Consider the following 15,200-nt stretch of genomic DNA (forward strand, 5'->3'; position numbering starts at 1 on the left):
ATTTTTAAGTGCTGTCTCGGTGTTCTGGAAATGAGTTTCTGACACCGATATAAACTTTCAGCGTATTACTTTAAGGTTTGGCTTCTTTTCCTGTTGGTAGGGTAGTTGTTGGTAGCCTGGAGGTGGTTGTGGTCTTTGATTTCCTTGACTACCCCACGAGAAATTAGGGTGGTTCCTCCAACCTGCAATGTAAGTGTTACTATATGGATTGTTTTGAGGTCGAGGATTATTACCCATGTAATTTAATTGCTTGTTATCGATGTTGTGGCCATAAGGTTGGTATTCCGAATGGCTGTTCCACCTCCACTTGCTTCACACTGCATTATTGGGTGAACCTGTAAAGAACTAAGAAAACCATCAATCTTTTTATTTAGAAGTTCTACCTGGTTTGATAGCATAGTAATCGAATTGACATTATAAACGTCTGCTGTTTTAGTTGGTTTTGTCCTCATGACTTTCCACTGATCAGTGACATCTCCTCTATAAACTCATAAGCATCTTCAGGTGTTTTATTATTGATGGTTCCACCAGCAGATGCGTCAACCATTTGCCGAGTCGAAGGATTCAAGCCATTATGGAACGTTTGAACCTGAAGCCAAAGCGGTAACCCATCGTGAGGGCACATTCTCAGTAAGTCCTTGTACCTCTCCCATGCATCGTAACGAGTTTCTAAGTCCATCTACACAAACGAAGAGTTATCTTTACGTAATTTGGCCGTTTTAGCCGGCAGGAAATATTTTAATAGAAATTTTCGGTCATTTGTTCCCAAGTAGTGATTGACCCTCGTGGTAATGAGTTCAACCACTGTTTAGCTTTGTTCCTCAACGAAAAAGGGAATAACCGAAGATGAATGGCATCATCAAAAACACCATTAATTTTAAATGTATCACATAGTTCTAAAAAGTTGCTAAATGAGCGTTAGGATCCTCATCCTGCAAACCATCAAACTGAACAAATTGCTGTATCATTTGAATAGTGTTAGGTTTTAGTTCAAAAGTATTTTCAGCTACAGCAGGTCTAACTATGCTCGATTCAGTTCCTATTAAAGAAGGCTTAGCATAATTATACATAGTGCGTGGAGCAGGATTTTGATTAACCGCAATCACAAGAGGTAGCTGATTGTCTTGGTTTTCAGCCATCTCTGCGGCTTGCTCGTTCTCTTTGTATCTTAAGCTTTGCCTTATTTATCTTTGGTTTTTTTGAACTGTGCGATCGATTTCTTCGTCAAAAAGTAGTGGTCCTGACGGGTTTCTTCTATTGACAAACTATAAAAACCTACCAAGAGAAGGAAAAAATAAGTAATAAAATTAAATTAAATTGTAAGAAAAATAAATGGCTAAAGTAATAAAAATTGAGTGTTCCTAATAGCTTAGTTCCCCGACAATGGCACAAAAACTTGATCGCATAATTTCGTGATAGGTTTTAAATATTTATAATTTGTCATTCTTGAAACTAACTATTATCGCGACGTAGGCAAGTGTACCTATCGAACAGTAGTATAGTTTTAGCAAGACCGGATTGTCGAACCCAAGGGAACTAAAAGTACTAGTAATGACTGTCTTTTTATTATCTAGCTTAAGAATAAAGAGGTTTTTTTTAACTAACTAATTATCTAAAATAAGAATTCACAGAGAATGGAATTGGGGAATTGCTTTTGGGAAAATCGATTGAATTAAGACAATACCTAAGAAAAAATTCACCTAGACTGTACTTATTATTCTGACTCTGAATCGGACAATTTATTCATTTAACTTGTTCCGTAGAGATCCCTAAGTTATGTTATTATCCCTATTCAAGACTAATAATGTCTAATCCCTGATTGAATAATTGAAACTTTTCTCTAATTAACACCCTAGGGTTGCATTAACTCGATCTATGGATCCCCTTATTAGGTTTCACCCTAATCCGGCAAAATCTTGTCACCCTATGTCTAGGCGCGCAAACAACTCCGCTTAATTATGAAAAATGTACTCTTAGACAGGGTCTATTCCTCCTCTGAATAAGAGCTTATATTGAATCAGTATCTTGGGATATCAAAACAAGATTTAAGAAAACATAATTAAGAACAAGTTAAATAATTATCATACAATTCAGAAAATAATAACCAGATTCGTTTTAGGTTTCATTCCCCTTAGGTATTTAGGGGATTTAGTTCATAACTGAAAAAGAAAACATCTCAGAAGAATAAAGAATACAAAACATAAAGAAAACCCAAAACTCCTGAAAGGGAAATTGAAGAGAGATCTTCAGTCTTGATGGTGAATGCTGCTTCTGAGATGGATCAATCGGCTTCCTTGGAGTAATTCCTTACTCCCTATTCTGTGCCTCCCTTTTCTTCCTCCTATAGGGTGTACTTATAGGCTTTGGAATGCCTAAGAGCCCTCAAAATTAGCCTTTTCCAAATTGGACTCAACTTGGGCTCGGCAGGGACACGCCCGTGTAACACTCCCGTGTGTGATTAATTCAGGCCGTGCTCGAGCCTGCCAAATTAACACAGCCGTGTGGTCTGCCCGTGTGAGGAGGTCCAGGCCGTGTTGATTTTGTAATTTGGCCCATTTTCTCTGGTTTTGGCCCGTTTCTTGTTCCTTTCGCTCTCCTATGCTCTCCTAAGTATAAAACATGAAATTAAAGCATTAGGGGCATCGAATTCACCAATTCTAATAGGAAATCATCCATAAAATGCGTTAAACATGGGATAAAAATATGTATAAATTACAGTTTATCAAATACCTATATATATATAGGTTAAAACTCTTGCACACATATTGGTTGTACCACATATGAAGCTAACTTCCCTATTATACAAGTCATTTACTCATATAACGTTACCATGTTAATAAATGCGAATTTCATAACTTATACATTAATATGATTTATATGCATCCATCCAAAAATATGTAAATTTAAATGAAGGTAACTAAGCATATTCGATTAAGCTTTATGGCAAGTCATATTTATGGTTTAATAAACAATCAGCATATAACAAATGCAACATGTTTCACCAACTCAACTTAAACCAATTTCGAACACAATGACAACTCAATACCAAAACATGCGAAATTCACTATATTTTAAATCTGACATTCCAACATGAATAACAACATCCGCATAAGCTTATAATAAAATCAATTATGACATTTTACATAATTTAATATGCAATCACACATACATATCTAGTACATTATAACTTAGCCGAATATGCTATTAATGTGTATTTACATGGTGCGCATCTTACCCATTTAGCAATAGAATAATTTAAACTAGCATACATTCATCGATCACTTTAATTATCACATTACATATTTCTATCAATAACTAACTAATATACCAAGTATATATATATTACACTATTATTCTATCATAGCCGAACCCTATTACCTAGAATTACATACATATACAAGCTTCCATTATCACTTAACCAACAATCAAACTTATTAAAATGCTTTAACCAAATACATGTAAATTGAGACTAAACATAGAAATCAAATTCACATATATACTACGTATTAGTATGAAATACATCCAAAGCAATCAAACATACTTATGACCGATTTTACCATGCCACATTCAAAGTCAAAAACCAATCTTAATATACTATCACATAGCACAATTTATAATTGTTCATAGCATAAGACATCTTGACCAAAATAGATTAAACCACAACTAAACCGAAATCAAAGTCAAGCAAGATAGTTAAGCCATTTTAGCATGGCTAATATACAAACATTTTCAAAATAACTAACCCCAAAGTTAGCCTATACATGCCATAATTTAAGTTTAGCTTATAAGGTGCCAAAACAATAGATAGTGTGATGAACTTGGCTGACGGTCCCTAAGATTGTATCTTGACTCCAAAATCTATAAAACAAAGTAATCACAACACATGGAGTAAGCTATCACAACTTAGTAAGTCATAAGCAAATAAATAACCCAATGAAGTTAACAAATTAACTAAACAGAACCAAATTATTTTCTCATTTCACATTTAGATCCAATTGTTTATCAATACATATATTCGTATTAAGTATATATATAAACATATAAAATTATTTTCATTTATATTATCACCTTGACCGAATGTTTATATAACCAAGATTTATATATTGACATTTAACCTTCACGGTCGAATATTCATTATATACCTAGTTCACATACACAAACACAAACACAAAACTCATATGGCTTAATATAATTTCATATACATATATTAACCATATAATTGAATATGTATCTCATCATTTGAACACATATACATAAGAACTATCATAACATGCTTACTACTCATTCACAAAACAAATACACATATCATATATACATATTTTCTTAATTTGTACTTACAAGATTCATAACAAATAGCCAAGGTTTTTACTTACCTTTTCTCAAGTAGGTGACAAGTTAATTCTTACCTGACATATAGCTTGTTTTACACATTCGAACTTATTATACCTTTGCCCGATGAACCATTCAGAATTGGATAGGACACTCTGATAATCACACAAGTCGTGCAATGCCAACGTCCCAGACGTGATCTTACATGTAGTCACATATCGATGCCACTGTCCTAGACAGGGTCTTACTCGTAAACACATATCAGAATCACATATCGATGCCATGGTCTTACTCGCACACATATATTGAAATCCTATGTCACGACATATGCATCCTAACTATTCCTAAGGTTCATACGGGGCCTTCGAACGTCGTAACTCGGTCGAAACGAATGCTTGCACATGGTTACAAAGCTTATTCACATTCGACAAAAGCATTTATAAATTCATATTTTACATACCAGCATGTATATTTAGTATTTAACTACAATTAAACACATCTATTGGCTTATAAACTTACCTCAAACGTTATAAAATGGAACAGGGCAGCTAGTCGACGACTTTTGTTTTCCCCTGATCCAAATCCAATTTCTTTGGTTCTCGATCTAAACATATTCAAATTAAGCTCATTCAAACATAATTTCATTCAATTTAGTCCAAAAACACATAAATGGGAAAATTACCATTTTACCCTAACATTTACACTTTTTCAATTTAGTCCCTATTGCACAAAACACAAAATATTCAAAATTTCAAGATACCCATGTTTTGTCGAATATTCCTAGTGATCATACAAGCCCATATATTTCATTTATTTCACATTTTAGTCCCTCAAATTATTATTTTTGCAATTTAGTCCTAATTACTCAAAATCATCAAAAACTCCAATACAAAATATGTTAATCTAAAACATTTCTTTCATATTTCATCATCAAACAACAAAAATCACAAGCTATCAACAATGGCACTGTAATGCCCCAATTTTTGGGATTTCTATGATTTTCAATGAATTCTTAAAATTCATGTATTTTGACTGTTTGGCGTAGGTTAATTATGTTAGTGGGTCTCTAGAAGACCCAAGCTTAAGTTAAAACTTGGTAAGTTTAGTTAGTTCTAGTTCCATAAGAAAAAGGGGTTCTGGTTAACTGGGCTTTTAAGAATTAATTGGGTAAAATAAAACACAAGGAAGCCTGTGGTAAGTTGGCATGTGACGCCACTTGGGGGGCTTTAGAGGTGGCGTGTGGATGACCAAGGAGAGCTAAGGTTCGAGTCGCAAGGTAAGCAAATTAGTGATATTAATTTTTATGTACAGAAAAGGGTAAGAAGTGGAACTGAAGTGAAAGTCTGCCAGGAGAGGATTAAGGAGTCGATAAGGGATAGGATTTAGAAGTCGATAAGGGATAGGATTTAGGAGTCGATAAGGGATAGGATTTAGGAGTTGATAAGGTATAGGATTTAGGAGCTAATAAGGAAGAGGATTCAGGAGCTGATTAGAGAGAACAGTGTTGGCCGAATGGTGGACTTTTGAGGAGCAAGAATTGGCCAGCCAAGGGGTGCTTTAGGGGGGCAATTTCGGCTAGGTTAAGTGCTAATATAAGTTCGGCATTAGGGGTAAGTTGTGCTATTTTTTCTGACCATCCTTCCTCCTCTTTTCTTCTTTTCTTTTTCTCTCATTGGCACATCAAATATAGGTGTCAGATCGGGTTTCAACTCAAGAATGCATTTAGCCACCCACTTCCCTTCTTTGGTGAATGTCGATAGCGTATTGGGAATCATGTCAAAATACACCAAGACCTGGGCCTAGGTTCTCTTTCTTCAAGAAAGGGTAGCTTTAAACAACACAGTTCCATCTACTTTCTCCTCTTCTTTTCTCCATAGCCGAATCCTTCCACCACTCTACCCTACACTACTTTCTTACCATTGTTTTAAGCCTATAGCCGATTGCCTCAAAAAAGCCGAAAACTCGAAGGCCTGATTTCTTTTGTGCCATTTTCTTCTAGGCAAAACCCTCTTATTCTCCCTTATTTTCTTGACTGATTCTCTTGTCCTCTAAACCCCAAGTTTCTGTTGACAAAGGCACTACAAAACCTCATCTTTTCTTCACTGTTACAAAAAGCCGAAAATGCATAGCCATAGGGTCATAGCCGAATTTTAAGATCACAAAGACTCGACTTTTGTTATCATTTGAGGGGTAGATCTGTGTCAGAATCGAGTAGGAGTTAATTGGAGTCATTGACTGAAGGAACCGGTGGTAATTTTTTTAACTTAATCCTTATTTCGGGTTTTAAAAAAGCAGAAACCCCTAAAGGTTAGGGGGGCTGTCGATTTGCGCATGTAGCTCTAAGGGGTGTTATAACTATTTTATTTTGATAATAGTGGGATCTAAAGGCTGCTGATAGAATGCTTGGACAAGCGGAGCGACTGGATCTAAACATAATCGCTAACTTCGGTGAAGGTAGGATCGCTAGTGCCTAAAGTGCCTTTGGCTGAATGTGGTAAGGGGTTATTACATAGTTCATTTCGATGAGTTAGATTAATGTGTTAGTAATTCAACTGTAGGTAGTACGTGTGTGGATCTCGTCAACATATCATCGCAATCAGGTGTGTAATTAACACCCTCTTATAGACTAGATCGACAAAAGCCGAAGAGTCGAAATGTCGAAAAGCCGGTATTTTAAGACCATACGAGTGTGTGAATGCTCGTGAGATTAGTAGCTTGATGTATATGGTAGATTAAAGTGATAAGACTATAGAGTGCACGATTCTGTGCATTTCGATGTTTTGGGGCTTAATGGGCCAAAATCAGAATAGTGGGCCAATGGGCCCAATACGGTAAGAAAAAGCAGTAAGTGTTTCTGGTCGTATGTGAATGGCTATGCTATGCATGAAAACCCTAAGAATAGTTAAATTACTTGAATACCCCTATGTATAGAAATTACTGATATACCCTAGGTGCAAAATTACCATTATACCCCTAGGGTTACTTTTGACTGAAAAGCATGATAATTTAATTCTGTATGATGTATGCCATGATTGTATATCTGCTGTATTGGGACATGGGTTATAATATGGAGGAAGCGTCCTGGTGGCTATGCCACATTTATTGATCTGGTGGCTCTGCCACATATACCTGTTCTGGTGGCTCTGCCACAATTATCTGTTCTGGTGACTCTGTCACATTATCTATTTTGACAGCAATGCTGCATATTTCAGGGGTGTGTAGCAGTTGGATGGGTCGAGTAGTCCCCCCATATGGTGAAAGGTTGGTATGGGGGTGCATGTGGTTGGATATGGGTTGGGTTTTGCATAAACATGTGATATCTGTCCTGTTCTGTTCTGGGCCTATGGGTTCTATTTTGACTTCTGTTCTGGGCTAAGGCCAACTTAATCTGTTCTCTGTGGTTTAAACTGATATAGGCTATGGTTGGGTTAATTTACACACTGAGTTTCCCCAAACTCACCCCTTTATTTTCATCCACGCAGGTAATCCCCAACCATAGTGGGCTTGGAGCTGTGAAGGATTCGGAGTGGCCACACGTTCTGCAAGTTGATTTTCTTCTGGTGAATTGGACAACCTTTTTATTTACGTTTAAGGTTTTGGTTCTTCAATTGTAATAAGGCCGCTTAATTATTTTTATGGTTTTAATATGTTTTATTAAGATAGGTATTACTTATTTGTAGCTGTTGAAATTGAATAGCTTTTAAGGCGCATTTTCAAAAATAGTAATTGATTTCAAAAAATACACGACAACAAGTATAGCTTCTGCAATGAAAATATTTTCCAATATTAATCACTTTTCCTAAAAAGGACTTAATCAAATTGGTTTTTTGGAAATATACATGACATTAAGGTGTGGCAATGGCGGTGTGCATGTCTAGGAATGGATCCGAAGGGAGCTTGGTACTTAAGTAGTCTGATGGTCTCACCTCCTCCTTTTTGATTTTCTACTTGGTGCTCAGCTTCCATTCACCTCAACCTACATTAAAAATTATCTTTTAAAACACTAAGTAAGTTTTCTAGAACAACGACCTGAAATGTTTTTGAACGCTTTGATGTGGCATGTCAGATCCGGCCATGACATTTGGGCTGGGTTTGGGGTGTTACATTTAGTGGTATTAGAGCCAAGTTGCAACAACTCGGCTATAGATCCTTAGAAGGTGGCATTCTGAATCTCTGGCCCAAGCCTATAAGTATTACTCTTAACTTCTCTGAATATTTTCCTGAATTATCTATCTGTACTGAAACCCTACTAGGATACTCTAGATAGGATAATACTGAAACCTTAGGAAAATTTGATAAGAGATTGAAACTGTAGCTAGACTTCGATTCTGCGAAAACAAACTTTGAATTACAGTCTGATTCATAAAACATCTGTAATAAGCACTGGAATATTGAATTAATGCAGAAAATTCGTAATGAGATAATACGATATGAGTACAAGAGCCACTCGTGGAAGAGGCCGTGGACGGGGCCGAGGAAGTGCTTGAGCGAGATCTTCATCTTCGGGACATATGCCAGCGTCGGATGCACCGGTACCACCGATAACGGAGGTGGAGTCTCATGACCGTGGTGCTGGGGATGATGCCCTGTCACAAGCAATGCTTCGGGTTCTGGAAAGGGTTGTCGTGGCAAGTACGGGCAACGGAATTCGGGGATCTATTTCTGAACGACTTCGAGCTAACGGAGTGGAGATCTTTAAGGGTGTGTTTGGTGTAGCCCCAAATGTGGCAGAATATTGGTTGGAGGCCACGGAACGGATTATGGATGACTTGGACTGCTCTGTGGAGCAGAAGCTAAAGGGAGCTGTATCGTTGTTACAGGACGAGGCTTATCAATGGTGGCTCACTGTGAGAGAAGGGACCCCAACTGATAGGGTAACTTGGGAACTATTTAAGACGACCTTTAAAGGGAAGTACGTTGGGGTAAGTTATGCGGACGCTTGCAGAAAAGAATTCTTGAATCTGGTGCAAGGAGGTAAAACAGTTGCTGACTACGAGGCCGAGTTTCTAAGGCTGAGTCGGTATGCCTGGGCATAGTCGCTACGGAATATGAGCGAAGTGTACGCTTCGAGGATGGTCTAGGGATAACCTTAGGGTATTGATTGCTCCGCAGAGGGAGCGGGACTTTGCGGTCTTGGTGGAGAAGGCAAAGATAGCTGAGGAGGTTAAGCAGGCTGAAAAGAAAAATCGGGAGAATGATCGAAACCGTTTTCAGAGGGATTCAGGGCCTTCAGGTGGTGCTAATAGGAATGTTAAGAGAGCAAGAGTGGAGGAACGATTTCGAGCAGTGCCGATGAATGTGGTTAGACCACCAATCTCTGGAGACTGTGGTAAGGTACATTTGGGCAAGTGTAGGAAACGTTCCGGTGCTTGTTTTCGATGCGGATCTATGGAGCATAGAGTTAAGGACTGTCCTCAGAGAGCTGATCAGGCTCAGGTTGCTGTACAGAGGGTTGCTCAACCCATAACAGGTGGACTACAACCACCAAGAGGACGTGGGCAAGGTAGGAATGGAAATGGTTGAGGTCGAGGGGCACCTGGCAGGGGTGCCAGAAATGTTGAAGCTTGACAGCCAACGTTGGTGTATGCAGCTCGTCGTCGAGAGGAGGGCGACGCACCTAACGTCATAACGGGTACGTTTTTGGTTTCTAGCATACCGTATACTGCTTTGGTGGATAAGGTCAGGATCGTAAAAGAGTTCCAAGATGTTTTTCCGGAGGAGCTCCCAGGATTGCCTCCGAACCGAGAAGTTGAGTTTGGAATCGAATTGTTGCCTGGAATGGCGCCCGTGTCCATCACACCATATAGGATGGCACCGAAGGAGTTAGTGGAGTTAAAGGCACAAATTCATGAGTTGTTGGATAGGGGCTTCATTAGGCCAAGTGTGTCTCCATGGGGAGCACTGGTGCTATTCGTTAAAAAGAAGGATGGTACGATGCGGATGTGCATTGATTATCACCAGTTGAACAAACTGACGATTAAGAATAAGTATTCACTGCCAAGGATTGACGATCTGTTCGACTAGCTTAGAGGAGCTTCTGTATTTTCCAAGATCGACCTTCGATCTGGATATCATCAGTTAAGGGTCAAGGAGGCAGATATCCATAAGAAGGCATTCAGAACTCGGATGGTCATTACGAGTTTCTGGTTATGCCATTTGGACTAACAAACGCTCCTGCAACGTTTATGGACCTGATGAATCGTGTGTTCCAACCATTTTTGGATCAGTTCGTAGTCGTCTTTATAGACAATATCCTAGTATATTCTGAAACGGAAGCGAAGCATGATGAGCATCTCCGTATAGTGCTACAAGTGTTAGGGGAGAAAGAACTTTATGCGAAGTTCAGCAAGTGTGAATTTTGGTTGAAGGAAGTAACCTTCTTAGGACATGTGGTCTCTGCTGAGGAGATTAAGGTGGACCCTCAGAAGATTGACGCGATTTTGGAGTGGAAGCCACCTAAGTCAGTGTCGGAAATACAGAGTTTTCTAGGATTGGCAGGATACTACAGAAGGTTTGTGGAAGGTTTTTCTGTGATGGCAGCACCTCTGACAAAACTCATAAGGAAAGGAGTACCGTTTGTATGGACTGAGATGCAGCAGGAAGCTTTTGAGAAGTTGAAGAAAGTTCTGACGGAAGCACCTATGTTAATTCAGCCGGAGTCTGGGAAGGATTTTACTGTGTACAGTGACGCATCACATGTAAGTTTGGGTTGCGTGTTAATGCAAGAGGGTAAGGTGGCTGCATATGCATCACGATAGCTTAAGCCTCACGAGGGGAACTATCCTACTCATGATTCGGAGTTGGCGGTGGTGATATTTGCACTTAAGATTTGGAGACATTACTTGTACAGAGAAAGGTGTATTATATACACAGACCACAAGAGTCTTAAGTATTTGTTGACTCAGAAGGAGTTAAACCTTAGGCAAAGGAGATGGGTTGAGTTGCTTAAGGATTATGACTGTTCGATCGAGTATCACCCAGGCAAGGCTAATGTGGTAGCTGACGCTCTAAGTCGTAGAACTGTATCTGATCTGAGAGCAATGTTTGCTCGTCTAAGTCTGTATGATGATGAAAGCCTGTTGGCTAAGTTGCAAGTGAGACCAACCTGGGTGGAATAGATTAAGGAAAAGTAGTTGAAGAATGAGTCTTTGGTCACTCATTTTCAACAAGTTAAGGAAGGGGAAACTTCTGAGTTTGGGTTAAATAGCGAAGGAGTTCTATGTTTCCGAGGAAGAATTTGTGTTCTGAATGACTCTGACTTGAGGAAGGCAATATTGAAGGAAGCTCATGGGTGACTGTGTGCCATGCATCCTAGAGGGAATAAGTTGTATCACGACTTGCGAGAAGTGTACTGGTGGCCTGGACTTAAACGAGAAGTAACGGAGTTTGTAGGAAAATGTCTGACATGCCAGCAAGTGAAAGCTGAGCACCAATTACCATTTGGACTGTTACAGCCGGTGAAGATACCACTTTGGAAGTGGGAGAGGGTAACCATGGACTTTGTGAGTGGGCTGCCCTTGACACCATCGAAGAAAGACTCAGTGTGGGTGGTTGTGGATAGGTTGACTAAATCAGCCCATTTCATACCTGTACGTACTGACTTCTCACTTCAAAGGTTAGCCAAGTTGTATGTGGTAGAGATTGTGCGACTTCATGGAGTCCCAGTTTCGATTATCTCTGACCGGGATCCTAGATTCACATCTCGATTTCGGCAAAAGCTGCATGAGGCATTGGGGACGCGATTGAACTTTAGAACGGCTTTCCATCCCCAAACTGATGGTCAGTCAAAAAGGGTTATTCAGATTCTAGAGGATATGTTGAGGGGATGCGTAATGGACTTTCGAGGTAGTTGGGGGTATTACTTGCCGTTGCCAGAATTTGCGTACAATAACAGTTACCAGGCGAGTATTCGAATGGCACCATATGAAGCACTGTATGGACGAAGGTGTCGTACCCCTAGCTGTTGACTGAACTAGGAGAGTGACAAGTTCTTGGACCAGAGTTGGTAGCTGATACTGAGGATAAGGTCAGAATAATTAGGGATCGGTTAAAAGAAGCTTCTGATAGGAAAAAGTCGTATGCAAATTTGAAGTAGAAGGAGATTGAGTACTCAGTAGGTGATATGGTTTTCTTGAAGGTTTCTCATTGGAAAAAGATATTAAGGTTTGGTAAGAAGGGCAAACTGAGTCCGCGGTTCATTAGGCCTTATCGGATTTTGAAGTAAGTAGGCCCAGTAGCTTATCAATTGGAATTGCCTCTAGAGTTAGACAGGATTCACGATGTTTTTCACGTCTTCATGTTAAGGCATTATCGTTCTGACCCTGCTCATGTCGTGCCGGTTGCAGATATTGAAGTTCAGACTGATTTGACCTTTGAGGAGGAGCCTGTACAAATATTGGCTTGAGATGTTAAGGTTCTCAGAAGGAAATCTATCCTGTTACTGAAAGTGCTTTGGCATAATCATGGCAGGGAGGAAGCTACTTGGGAGCCGGAAGAGGCGATGCAACAGTAATACCCTCATCTGTTTGGATCAGGGAAATTTCGAGGACGAAATTTCTTTAAGGAGGGTAGAGTTGTAACGCCCCAATTTCCGGGATTTCTGTGATTTTCAATGAATTCTTAAAATTCTTGTGTTTTGACTGTTTGGCATAGGTTAATTATGTTAGTAGGTCTCTAGAAGACCCAAGCTTAAGTTAAAACTCGATCAGTTTAGTTAATTCTAGTTCCATAAGAAAAAAGGGTTCTGGTTAACTGGGCTTTTAAGAATTAACTGGGTAAAATAAAACACAAGGAATCCTGTGGTAAGTTGGCATGTGACGCCACTTGGGGGGCTTTAGAGGTGGCGTGTGGATGACCAAGGAGAGCTAAGGTTCGAGTCGCAAGGTAAGCAAATTAGTGATATTAATTTTTATGTACAGAAAAGGGTAAGCAGTGGAACTGAAGTGAAAGTCTGTCAGGAGAGGATTTAGGAGTCGATAAGGGATTGGATTTAGGAGCTGATAAGGGAGAGGATTTAAGAGCTAATTAGGGAGAACAGTGCTGGCCGAATGGTGGACTTTTGAGGAGCAAGAATTGGCCTGCCAAGGGGTGCTTTAGGGGGGCAATTTCAGCTAGGTTAAGTGCCAGTATAAGTTCGACATTAGGGGTAAGTTGTGCTTATTTTTCTGACCATCCTTTCACCTATTCTCTTCTTTTCTTTTTCTCTCCATCTACTTTATCCTCTTCTTTTCTCCATAGCTGAATCCTTCCACCACTCTACCCTACACAACTTTCTTACCATTGTTTTAAGCCTATAGCCGATTGCCTCAAAAAAGCCAAAAACCCGAAGGCCTAATTTCTTCTGTGCCTTTTTCTTCTAAGTAAAACCCTCTTATTCTCCCTCATTTTCTTGACCGATTCTCTTGTCCTCTGAACCCTAAGTTTCTGTCAACAAAGCCACTACAAAACCTCATCTTTTCTTCACTGTTACAAAAAGCCGAAAACGCATAGCCATAGGGTCATAGCCGAATTTTAAGATCACTAAAGGCTCTACTTTTGTTATCATTTGAGGGGTAGATCTGCGCCAAAATCGAGTAGCAGTTAATTTGTGACAGCCCAAAATTGACCCTAGTCGGGAAGTGGTTTCGGGACCGCTAAACCGAGTCACCAAAATGTTTGAATGTGATATTTATTGTCTAGAATATGTAATTATGAATGTGTGAAAATTTCAAGCTTCGATTTAGTCGATTGCATGTGAATTTAGTCAATAGGACTTATGTGCGACATTTTTGAAATGTGATAGGTCGAAGCATAAGGACCTATTAGTGCATGAAATAAAAAGGGGGGACTTGCATGTCAAATTCCCCCCTAACTAGTAGTGGCCGGCCATGACAAGCATGGTAGACCAAGTGTGATGGGCAAGACATGTCATAGACATGTTGTGTTGGTGCATCATGGGTGGAAAAAAATAAAATAAGGAGCATGGGCATAAAATAATGAAAGGGAATATGATGAAAACAAAAAAAAAGTGTGTAGTTGTTTCCCCCCCCCATTGCCGTGAGTTAAAGAAAAGAAAAGAGAAAATTTTGTTCATCCTTTTCCATCTTCATTTGGCCGAAAATTCAAAGGAAGGAGGAAGGAGTTCTTGCTTCATGTTTGGTTTGGAAGAGGATTAGGAGGAGGTTTGGCCATACTTGTATCTAGATCAAGGTACGTTTGAGGTTGTGCCATGAGATTCATGCATGTTTCTAGTTGCTAGCTTGAGTTCTAATTATCCCATGGTTCAAATCATTGCTATGTCATGGGGATGATATTCGGCCTAGGTAGATTTTGTGTTAATGCCATTGCATGCTAAATATGAAGCTTGTTAATGATGCATGTGATGGTAGATTGATGATTCTTGAATCTTCTTTTTAGCATTTTTGAGTGAGCACATATGTGCATTGGTTGCTAGATGGAGAAGAATCGGCTAGCAAGTTGTGTGCTAAGGCCGAATATAATTTTTGTATATTAATGAGTAATGCATGTGTTAAATTGATGGAAAGGGAGAGGATGCTTTACTAGTGTATATATGTGTGTATTAGCCAAGTTTTGAACTTGAAACAAAAGGGTGTTTAGTCAATACAAGTGACCATACTTGTAGAATGTATTAAGTGTTGAAATCGGCCCCAACATAGACATGCATATTCGGCCATAGGAAGGAGATTGGTGTTGCATGTATTCGGTTAGAGGCAAGCATATTGATGCTTTTGTCTTGGCTTAGAAAATTCGGCCAAGGGGGAAAAATTAGCTAAAATGTTGAGTTTGATTCATGATTCCGTACATATGTGACTTTAATGTCTAATGTATAAAAATGGGCTAAGTGCCTTGTGTTCCTCTTTTCGATGCTCAAA

This window comes from Gossypium hirsutum, chromosome A10 (assembly GCF_007990345.1).
Source record: "Gossypium hirsutum isolate 1008001.06 chromosome A10, Gossypium_hirsutum_v2.1, whole genome shotgun sequence".
In the NCBI taxonomy this organism is placed as follows: Eukaryota; Viridiplantae; Streptophyta; class Magnoliopsida; order Malvales; family Malvaceae; genus Gossypium; species Gossypium hirsutum.